Source organism: Leptidea sinapis, chromosome 20 (genome assembly GCF_905404315.1).
Source record: "Leptidea sinapis chromosome 20, ilLepSina1.1, whole genome shotgun sequence".
NCBI lineage: Eukaryota > Metazoa > Arthropoda > Insecta > Lepidoptera > Pieridae > Leptidea > Leptidea sinapis.
Window position 1 is genome coordinate 5,820,019 of NC_066284.1, and position 11,623 is coordinate 5,831,641.

At 32.2% G+C, this 11,623-nt stretch overlaps 2 non-coding genes across 2 annotated transcripts; both read right to left on the reverse strand.

Moving 5' to 3' along the window:
- Positions 1 to 3,556: 3,556 nt before the first annotated feature.
- Positions 3,557 to 3,749, reverse strand: LOC126970370 (U2 spliceosomal RNA). The gene has a single exon (XR_007730621.1). It is a non-coding gene; the product is annotated as a U2 spliceosomal RNA (small nuclear RNA).
- Positions 3,750 to 10,257: 6,508 nt separating this feature from the next.
- On the reverse strand, positions 10,258 to 10,450 carry LOC126970367 (U2 spliceosomal RNA). The gene has a single exon (XR_007730618.1). It is a non-coding gene; the product is annotated as a U2 spliceosomal RNA (small nuclear RNA).
- Positions 10,451 to 11,623: the final 1,173 nt, after the last annotated feature.

The window sequence follows — 11,623 nt, forward strand, 5'->3', positions numbered from 1 at the left end:
AACAATGTGATCCTGACATCTGAGGGCATTCATGTAAACTAACTGGTCTGACTGAAATGCTGAACCATACCAACCTTATTTTCAGTAGCACACACAGACTGCCCGGTGCTATGATAGATATGTGGGGAACTTCCTCTAGATGTCGCCTTTCAGAAATTTCAGTATTTAAGTAATATACTGACTTGTGTTTTGATATGATTCAATCAGCTGAAATGTTTCTTGTCATGTTGTTTGGTTTATTTATGAGCGGAATCCTATTTCGTTAAAAAAGAAAGATTTTCATTCACGTGATATTATATCATCTGTTAATGAAAGTTCTTCTAATGTTTGTTCTTCGTTATTAGTTACAATTAATAATTTTATTTATTTTGGTAAACCAACAGTACCTACAACTTAAAAGCAAAACATAAAATATAAATCATTGAACAATTAAAGTTTCCACAATTAAATAAAATAATTAAGAATGATTTAAGTAATAATTACTCAAAAAATTTAATTAACAAGAAGACAATATAATTTAATACAAATAAGAATAATTTAAACTAAGACATTTACTTAATTTGTTCAACTTCTGTAACGAACATGAAAAGTAATCAATTGAACAGTATTATTTGTTGTATAATACACAAGAATGATGAAAAAAAGCGTTTAGTGCATTTTGAGTGTGTGTAGTATGTAAGTTAAATAAAGATTTAATTTGCGAAGATTGCCTTGGATATCAGAATTTAAGGCAAATAAGAACTTCTTCTTATTGGAGAGTCAATTAAATTATGAAGTTATCTTGGCAGAAATGTTTGGTCTCTTACCTTACGACGTTTTTCCAGAGAGATTATGTTAGGAACACATTGATCGATAGCGGAACACCTAAATTTATAATGCTTTAAGATTTTTTTTTTAAATTTTTATATTTCTTGAATGTGGACTTTCTTATGCACTCTCAAAGATAGTGCGTTGGTTTCAGACGAATAATCTGCACTTAAACAGTAAAAAAACAAAGTGTTTACGGTTCATTACACCAAACACAGCGGAGGTGCAAACCAACGTACTTATAAATGACTAGAGATTGGAACTTGTGTACACTAAGGTCTTCTCGGATATCACGTTAGATAAAAAGCTTCAGTGGGGTCCATATATTGCCCATCCAGCAGATAAACTCAGCTCTGCGGCATATGCCGTTATAAAGATTAGAGAGAACAAGAATGTTGCTATAGCTATAGTAGTGTACTTCAGTTATTTTCACAGCATCATGACGTACGGTATTTTACTATGGGTCATGCTGCTGACATTGATATAGTGTTTGCTCTGCAAAAGAGAGCTATTCGTGCTATATATCAGCTTGGTAATAGACAGTCTCTCACTGAAAAATTTAAAGAAATAAATATTGTGACTGTTCATTGTCAGTACATTTATAAAAATTTAATATACGTTCGCAAAAATCGTCACCTTTTTGCTCTTAATAGTGATTTTCATTATTAAAACACTAGAAATAAGGGATTGCTTGTAACTAATTCTAGTAGACTGCATAAGATACATAATAGCTTTAAGGGTAAATGTATTCACTTTTATAATAAAGTAAAAGTAAGTCCCAGCCACTGTTCAGGCATTATGTATAAATAATTTTTAATGTTTTATAAAAAAATGGCTCTGTCGTAAATCCTATTACTCCACAGCTGAATATCTAAATGATTGGACAGCCTGGGACTAGATTGTGATTATTTTGTAGCAATAGAAATGACTGTATAATATTGTAAGTTTTTATTGAAAAGAGCGCAAAAAAAGAATGCTGGGAGAGTTTCTTGTGCCGCTTCTTCTCTCTCAGAGCACCATTTGTATTCTAAGCGGTAGTTATCAATAATCAATTTTGAGAAAATAAATACCTTATATGCCTTTTTATGCCTTTTATGTAATGAGAATTCACCGAGCCAAATTCAAGTATAGAACGAATAAATGCATTAAAAAGAAGAATCAGGGTGGTAATATGTTTAAAATCTTTACTAACTCTAAGAAAGCATTCTATAGGCTTTTGCAATCACATATCTATAGTGTTGAGTAACGGAGAGTCATGGTGAACGCCTTAATCTCTCAACCATAAAACCCGTCCAACAAGATTTTCATTTAAAGTGCACTTGAATTTAATAATATTATTTTTTTGCGGGAAAATGATATTACGTTACTTTTTTTAATATTAAGCTGTAAGAGATTATCATTGCAATATTTGCACATTTCATTACAGTTACAATCAGAAGGATTACGTACGTATTGTTTTATGTATCTTCATATTATCTGCAATGAGAAGATTTGAAGAATGATTAAATACGCATGATGCAATGATGTCACTAATGTATAGATGAAAGAGAAGGGGTCTAAAATGAGATCCTTGACGAACACCAGACGTACCAGGCACGCACGTAGAGCTTTTACTTGAAGCTACCTTTAACTTCCTGTCTGCTCACGTTGTATAAATTTAAATTTACAATCTCTATCGCATCACATTCCACAATTTTCTAACTAGGGCCTAAAAAATCTAAATTCCTACGTTTTATTTACTCTTAATTAATATTGTAGAAAATAATTTTAAAACGATTAATTTGTTTAAATAGTTTTAGTAGATTTATAGAGTCCGCGGGGCTATGCGGACTTTATTCACTCTGTCTATAAACACGTAATCTTCTGAATATTTTTTTGTTAATGATTTTTTTTTATTCTCTCCATTAATTAAGTTGTTGTCTAACAACAAGAGACTCTATCTAGACGTATAAATTATCAATGCAGTTATAATTCCGTTATACAAATGAAAACCTCTATCATTTTATTTATATAAATTTGATTTGATATCATTAATAAAAATGAGTTGATAATAGGCCTGTTTCGCAATGAACAAGACGTACTATATACTAATACGATAAATTATTAATTACAAATGACTACATAAAAGTTATGAATAACACAGATTGCGTTTCAATATTATTTCGCTGCTTTATTTTATTGCCAGGTGACTAGTTGGCAGGAAAGATTGGTAACCTCGCATTTTACGTTTCTTCAACTCCGTTACGATACGTAAATATAAAAAAGTTTGCTTGTACGAAACAACGTAATTAAGCTTTTCAATATTTCAAATAACCCTCCTACAACTAATACATAACAAGCAATTATTTTTATGAGCTTATCATAGCTGTTATAACATAAATAAGCATCAAAAATATTTATCGATGCAGGCAATTATGAGCAAGATTAGCTTAGCAGTATAATATGATGTGTGAACTATGTGTCTTCTCTCTAATAATATATATTTCAAGTAACCTGAATTGTATAGTATATATTCTGAAATAATTGATGATCACTGTTGTTTATTTTTTTTATAAATTAAAAATGTGAGCCATATATCTTGTATTCTAATTCAAATACATCAAAAAACGTCATTCACTCATGTAAATGCATTTTTTTTTTTATTTCACTCCATATAACAAAACCAACTACATATTTGGCGAATTACTATGATAGTATGATGTACTATAACAATATGTACTATATGATCAATATTATGATATTTTAATTTATTATATGGGCCAATCCCGGCGGCACTGCAATGCCGGGCCGACCCGTGACAGGAGTGGAGCGAGCCCCTAACACCCCGTCATTTTACAAAAATCAGTTTAATATACTGGTCCCGCAATGCGGGAACTTTCAGATATTAAGCTGAAAAGAACAGATACTACACTTTGATCTTAGCCAAAAGGCCGAGAAGCGATACTGAAAAATTCTAGGCAACACATACTCACTAGTTTGCAATAAATTCTTATAGCGCCTCGTAAAAAAGCCAACAATGTGATCATGACATCTGAGTTCATGTAAACTAACTGGCCTGACTGAAATGCTGAACCATACCAACCTTATTTTCAGTAGCACACACAGACTGCCCGGTGCTATGATAGATATGTGGGGAACTTCCTCTAGATGTCGCCTTTCAGAAATTTCAGTATTTAAGTAATATACTGACTTGTGTTTTGATATGATTCAATCAGCTGAAATGTTTCTTGTCATGTTGTTTGGTTTATTTATGAGCGGATTCCTATTTCGTTAAAAAAGAAAGATTTTTATTCATGTGATATTATATCATCTGTTAATGAAAGTTCTTCTAATGTTTGTTCTTCGTTATAAGTAACAATTAATAATTTTATTTATTTATGTAAACCAACAGTACCTACAACTTAATACACTTAAAAGCAAAACATAAAATATAAATCATTGAACAATAAAAGTTTCCACAATAAAATAAAATAATTAAGAATGATTTAAGTAATAATTACTTAAAAAAATTAGTTAACAAGAAGACAATATAATTTAATACAAATAAGAATAATTTAAACTAAGACATTTACTTAATTTGTTCAACTTCTGTAACGAACATGAAAAGTAATCAATTGAACAGTATTATTTGTTGTATAATACACAAGAATGATGAATAAAAGCGTTTAGTGCATATTGAGTGCGTGTAGTATGTAAGTTAAATAAAGATTTAATTTGCGAAGATTGTCGTGGATATTAGAATTTAAGGCAAATAAGAACTTCTTCTTATTGGAGAGTCAATTAAATTATGAAGTAATCTTAGCAGAAATGTTTGGTCTTTTACCTTACGACGTTTTTCCAGAGAGATTAGATAAATAAGTAACAAATTGATCGATAGCGGAACACCTAAATTTTCAATGCTTTAATAATTATGTTTGAAATTTCTCTATTTCTTGAATATGGACTTTGCAATGAGAATTCACCGAGCCGAATTCAAGTATCTATACTTGAATTCGGCTCGGTGTACGAATATCTTTAAAATCTTTACTAACTCTAAGAACAAAACCAAGCATTCGATAGGCTCTTGCAGTCACATATGTATAGTGTTGAGTAACAGAGAGTCATGGTGAACGCCCAAATCTCTCAACCATAAAACCCGTCCAACAAGATTCTCATTTAAAGTGCACTTGAATTTAATATTAATTTTTTGCGGGAAAATTATATGACGTAACTTTTTTTTTAATATTAAGCTGTAAGAGATTATCATTGCAATATTTGCACAATTCATTCAAAGTATCCGGTATTTAGTTACAATCAGAAGGATTACGTACGTATTGTTTTATATATCTTCATATCATCAGAATAGAGAAGAATTGAAGAATGTTTGCAACTGCAATGATGTCACTAATGTTTAGATGAAATAGAAGGGGTCCAAGATGAGATCCTTGAGGAACACCAGAAGTAGCAGGCACGATCGTAGAGCCTTTAGTAAAACGCAGAGCTTTTAGTAGTAGTAACCTGTAACTTAAACACACACAATCTTCTAACACAAAATCATCATCGAAAAATTCATTCACGTAGTTCCCTTATTTATCTTCAGACTTCTGAGATAGCCGTTTCTCTTGTTTCAATTTCTCCTTCAATTGTAACCGCCTGGCTTTAGTCCCGAGGTTTGAAGTAAGCCAGCGGAGGAGGTCGCCATGTATACCGAGTTCTTGAATTTTTCGAATTAATATTAGATGACAGATTTTATCAAAATATTAAGAATCATCGGTATTCACAACGTCCACCTGGAAACCTTGATCCATTGCGATAGTTACCTGATGAACAAACTAACATAAGTTGAACTCTACAGATTTATTGTTAATGAAATAAAGCTGTTGAGGAATGATAATGGGTCGTAGAATTGAAAAAACAATCGAATATAATTATAATGTTGTAATATTTGTTTAGTAGAAAGCTGTTATTTTGATAGTCTATACTGCAATTCAGTTTTATTTATATTCAGAACATTAATAATTATCACTAATCTTTACTTGGTAATAGGTCTTTGGATCAGAGGGACATGGGATTTCGTTCATGCGGTCCGTTGGTACGGGCGCTTATCAAAGAGTTATTCACTTCAGGCCCGGGGCACCAACTCCTCTATACTTAAACGAGACTCCCTTAGAAATTCAAAAATTATATATATAAATAAAAATAAATAAAAGTCATCGTTAAAAAAGTGCTTTTTACAAAATCCTTCATTAATATAATCTTATCTGCGGTAAGCTAAGTAGACAACTAATTTGTAATTACTAATATTTAGTGGATAATTATTTTTTATTTTGCATTTTATTGATTTCTATACTACTTTGTTTAAAATAAATCTTATAATAACTGTATAAATTGAAAATAATTGTTCTTTTCTTTTTAAATATTATGTAATTTAATTTTAAGCGGCTTCACAGTCACACACAGATAAGCTTCCTAAAGTTTAAGTGTGTGTTATTATATTGTAAGCTATAACTATATTGTATTTTAAATAAATATTATTAAAAAAAAATCTTCTAGATGACCTGCAATTATCAAGTTTGATTGGAGCTTATGTATTTCATCGGCTGATTTTTCATTCAGTTGATAATGTCATTCTATCGTTGTTGGAACAGCCTGTAATCAGCATCTAAGCGGCTCAGCTATGCGATAAAAAACTAGACTACTATTATTATTATTATTTGCAGAGGGTGGCTATTTGGCTAGTCCTGATTGGGTCCTAGTAACACCACGTCCAGAATTTAACTATTGTGTTCGCCACTCATACAAACTCAAACTAGACTAGCTGATCTCCGAAAATATCAAAAAGATGTACCACGATAAAGATATTTATAAAAACTCTTTGTTAAACTTTACATCAAACGACATTTGACAAAAGCCTGTCAGAGAACTGACGAATTATTTATTATGATATTATTGTTTTTTTTATTACATATCTTTTAAACATGTACCCGCGCTTAGACGAAGTATTGGTATTTGCAAAGTGCGGCATATAATACTACTAGTCTACTAGCCAGTCTCGAGCAATGTGACGTTGATGTGCCACATGTTCTGTTAAACTTTGCAAAGGCTTAGGCCGCTACGGCTATGGTTTTTTCCAGAGTGTAGTTAACCGCGAAACCGCTCGAGACGCACACACCACGATTATAAAACGCCAAACCGACCGCGATTTTCACAGTTTAAAGATGGATTTCAAAAGAGCTTTATTTGCTTAGATACTAAAAATCAGAAAAAAAGACGTCAATGAAAATTTTGCACATATTGCATACAATAAAATTTTAACAGAAACCCAGATAGATTTTTCAGGATGTCAGAAGGCTGCTTCAATAAAATTTTGCACAACGTGCGACCTACATCACCTTCGTGGATTGAATATTGGGATTCTGGGATAAACTTTGGTGCTCTGCGTTTGAAAAAGACTCCAACTCGGTTGACGAAATTATTTCAATGGCGCGTGAATACGACAATTCTTCGTGTCGGTCGAATACTAGGCAAAAAACCGCTTGATTACCCACTAAGTTAATGACAAATTTTGCGGCGCTTGTATTCATTTTCTGGTTTCACAAACTCGGTTAAAAACCGCTGTGCTATAACCATGGCGCACCATGCCTAGACCGCAGTCTAGGCCTAATAAATACTAAAACGCCAGGTTGCGTAGTAAGATTTTGTAAAAATAATACTACAAGAAATAAGAAAGACACTGGGATCACATATCATCAGAAAATATATTGTATTTTATTAATTTTAATGTAGAATAATAACACGAAGCGTATGTTACACAATTTGAAAGATGCCATTGAGTGTGAAGATGCCACGCACGCAAGCAAACCTTACAAATAGCCAATACACACTACAATATAATGTTGCCGTAATAAAAAAGCTATTGCTCTTAGGTAGTGCGGTATCTAGTTGAACAATCCTTAACCTAAGCATGTATGTTTCAGATGTTGTTAACTTCGATAATTAATACCTCTAAATACACTCAAAAACTGTGGAAGCGTGGTATAAAATAGTTTGGAACTGTAAGCCTCTATTTTCAGCAACAAACGCACTCTAAAACTAGGTCACTGTCTTATCACAGTGTGAGACGTAGCTGACATGCACACTAAAGTAATGTACCTGGCCTGTTGTCATGCGTTGCCTCACAGCAAGAGGCTCTGTCGAGACGTATACTATTCTAAGATTATTTTAGTGATGTTTTTATTCCAAATCTCTATAATTGTACGTTTCAGATTTTGTTAGTTTTTTTTAGTATATATTTGCTAAGTAACGTTGTTAATATAATTGATATTTTCTGGGATTTTTAAGATATGTACTAGATTGGGTGATGGCCGTCTCCAATCATCCACAGCTGTCTGTCAAGAGCTTTCTACATTCATTATTTTCCTGCTGATTGTGTCCTGTGACTATGTCAGATCAAATCAAAATCACATTATTTATGTAGATCACGGAAATGATACTTGTGAATGTCCAAAAAAAAATTCTTATTTAATCTACTGCGACTTCGTAAAGGGTTCAGCTAATGAGAAGTTAATTAAAGATTTATAGTTTCATCGATTTCCAAATCATTTCAATATAATATGTAAAGTGATGTAACAAACATACTCAAACGTCAAATAGTTACCTTACACAGGTTTGAAAAAATAGCGAAATTGAAAAAAAAAAACACCGAAATTTGTTACTTTTTTGTTGCTAAAAAAATAATTTTTTTGCTCTAACCGATCGAAAAAATCGGCAATAACGCTAACTTTACATTAAGATAGCGTGGGAATTATTTTGAGATAAAAGGAATTAGCGAAATTGAAAAAAAAACACCGAAATTTGTTGCTTTTTTGTTGCTAATTAGTTGCTAAAAAATTAATTTTTTTGCAACTAATCGAAAAAAATCGGCAATAACGCTAACTTTACATTACAACGTAATACACAGTTTTCAAGAAAAACCAATTTAAAAGTCTACCCTCCCCCTCCCTGATTTGGTAATGGGGGGAAACGCCTACTATTTGGTTCTGGCACTCGCCGGCCGCTGCCGGGGCAAGCTACGCTCGGCTCGTGCGTTGTTTTAACTATTATAATCTAACCTAACCAATTTTAATGAATTGTAGTTGATAGAGCTTTGGTCCACGATTATAGTGCTATCACTCTTATTACAACGTAATACACAGTTTTCAAGAAAAACCAAAATAAAAGTCGACCCTCCCCGCCTGTACCAGTTTTTATTTTTTTGCTGACTCTCCCTGCTAAAACAAGCTGCACTGTGAGGAGCAACAAATTTTCATTTTAGTTTTTCCGCGAAAAAATCGTTAGTTAAGCAAGCGTGACCGGTTTTTTTTGTAAACCGATCTCCAACTTCTATTGACCTCCGGTTTTTATTTTGTTCCTGACTGTTTCTGCTAAAGCAAGCTGCAGTATGAACAGCAACAAATTTTCATCATAGTTTTTCCACGGAAAAATCGTTAGTTAAGCTAGCGTGGCCGATTATTTTGTTTTTGGCATAGTTAAAAAAAAAACAATTTTTATTTTTTATTTTTTTTCTTCTTAGCATCTTTTAGCAACAAATTGACCCCTATTTGCTTGATTGATCAGTCTACATTCAGTGATTCCCACGCTATCTTAATGTAAAGTTAGCGTTATTGCCGATTTTTTGCGATTGGTTAGAGCAAAAAAATTAATTTTTTAGCAAGTAATTAGCAACAAAAAAGCAACAAATTTCGGTGTTTTTTTTTTCAATTTCGCAAAATATACGTCGCCATTTTTTTTGACCTACCTTACACGAGTAAGTCAAAAAAGTAAATGTAAATTAATACAAAACAAAAGTTATTGAGTACAGTACCTGTATCATCCACACACACCGTAAATAAATAAAGGAAGACTGTGTGAATTTTATAAGGGATTATATATAAAAAAAATCATCAGTCTACCCAAGTTATTGGTCTTCCTACATTTTGTTTTCCTGATGTCCACTTTTGCAACGAGCAATTTCTGTAGTTCACCTGCTGTCAGTATCCGTGCAATTGCATCAGTGATCTTGGTTTTTTGTCTTATCTTGTCGCTTCTTACTTTGTGAATCTTTCTTTCTTTTGTGGAATGCTCGCAATATTCTGATTATTTTTTTTTGTAAAAGTCCACGTTTGACAGCTGTTCAGTAAACAAGGTAGGACCCTACTACTTTCCATGGACGCTATCCATTACTACTTTCTTCGTGTATAGATTGTAATCGCCTTTTTAGGTTTAATATGTAATTGTAGTACATGTTAATGATTGATGATCACCAATTATTAATAATTATCACTAAAGATAATACTTTTAATAACTTAAAATTATTTATTACACTTTCACATTTAAAACAGATTACATTTACATTAGTTATTAGTTAGAAAGTACGCAGCCATTATTAATTTAAGTAACGGAATACTCGTATAAATCATGATATTTTAATTTATGATATGGGCCAATCCCGGCGGCACTGCAATGCCGGGCCGACCCGTGACAGGAGTGGAGCGAGCCCCTAACACCCCGTCATTTTACAAAAATCAGTTTAATATACTGGTCCCGCAATGCGGGAACTTTCAGATATTAAGCTGAAAAGAACAGATACTACACTTTGATCTTAGCCAAAAGGCCGAGAAGCGATACTGAAAAATGCTAGGCAACACATACTCACTAGTTTGCAATAAATTCTTATAGCGCCTCGTAAAAAAGCCAACAATGTGATCATGACATCTGAGGGCATTCATGTAAACTAACTGGCCTGACTGAAATGCTGAACCATACCAACCTTATTTTCAGTAGCACACACAGACTGCCCGGTGCTATGATAGATATGTGGGGAACTTCCTCTAGATGTCGCCTTTCAGAAATTTCAGTATTTAAGTAATATACTGACTTGTGTTTTGATATGATTCAATCAGCTGAAATGTTTCTTGTCATGTTGTTTGGTTTATTTATGAGCGGATTCCTATTTCGTTAAAAAAGAAAGATTTTTATTCATGTGATATTATATCATCTGTTAATGAAAGTTCTTCTAATGTTTGTTCTTCGTTATTAGTTACAATTAATAATTTTATTTATTTTGGTAAACCAACAGTACCTACAACTTAAAAGCAAAACATAAAATATAAATCATTGAACAATAAAAGTTTCCACAATAAAATAAAATAATTAAGAATGATTTAAGTAATAATTACTTAAAAAATTTAGTTAACAAGAAGACAATATAATTTAAGGCAAATAAGAACTTCTTCTTATTGGAGAATCAATTAAATTATGAAGTAATCTTAGCAGAAATGTTTGGTCTTTTACCTTACGACGTTTTTCCAGAGAGATTAGATAAATAAGTAACAAATTGATCGATAGCGGAACACCTAAATTTTCAATGCTTTAATAATTATGTTTGAAATTTCTCTATTTCTTGAATATGGACTTTGCAATGAGAATTCACCGAGCCGAATTCAAGTATCTATACTTGAATTCGGCTCGGTGTACGAATATGTTTAAAATCTTTACTTACTCTAAGAACAAAACCAAGCATTCGATAGGCTTTTGCAGTCACATATCTATAGTGTTGAGTAACAGAGAGTCATGGTGAACGCCCAAATCTCTCAACCATAAAACCCCGTCCAAAAAGATTCTCATTTAAAGTGCACTTGAATTTAATATTAATTTTTTGCAGGAAAATGATATGACGTAACTTTTTTTTAATATTAAGCTGTAAGAGATTATCATTGCAATATTTGCACAATTCATTCAAAGTATCCGGTATTTAGTTACAATCAGAAGGATTACGTACGTATTGTTTTATATATCT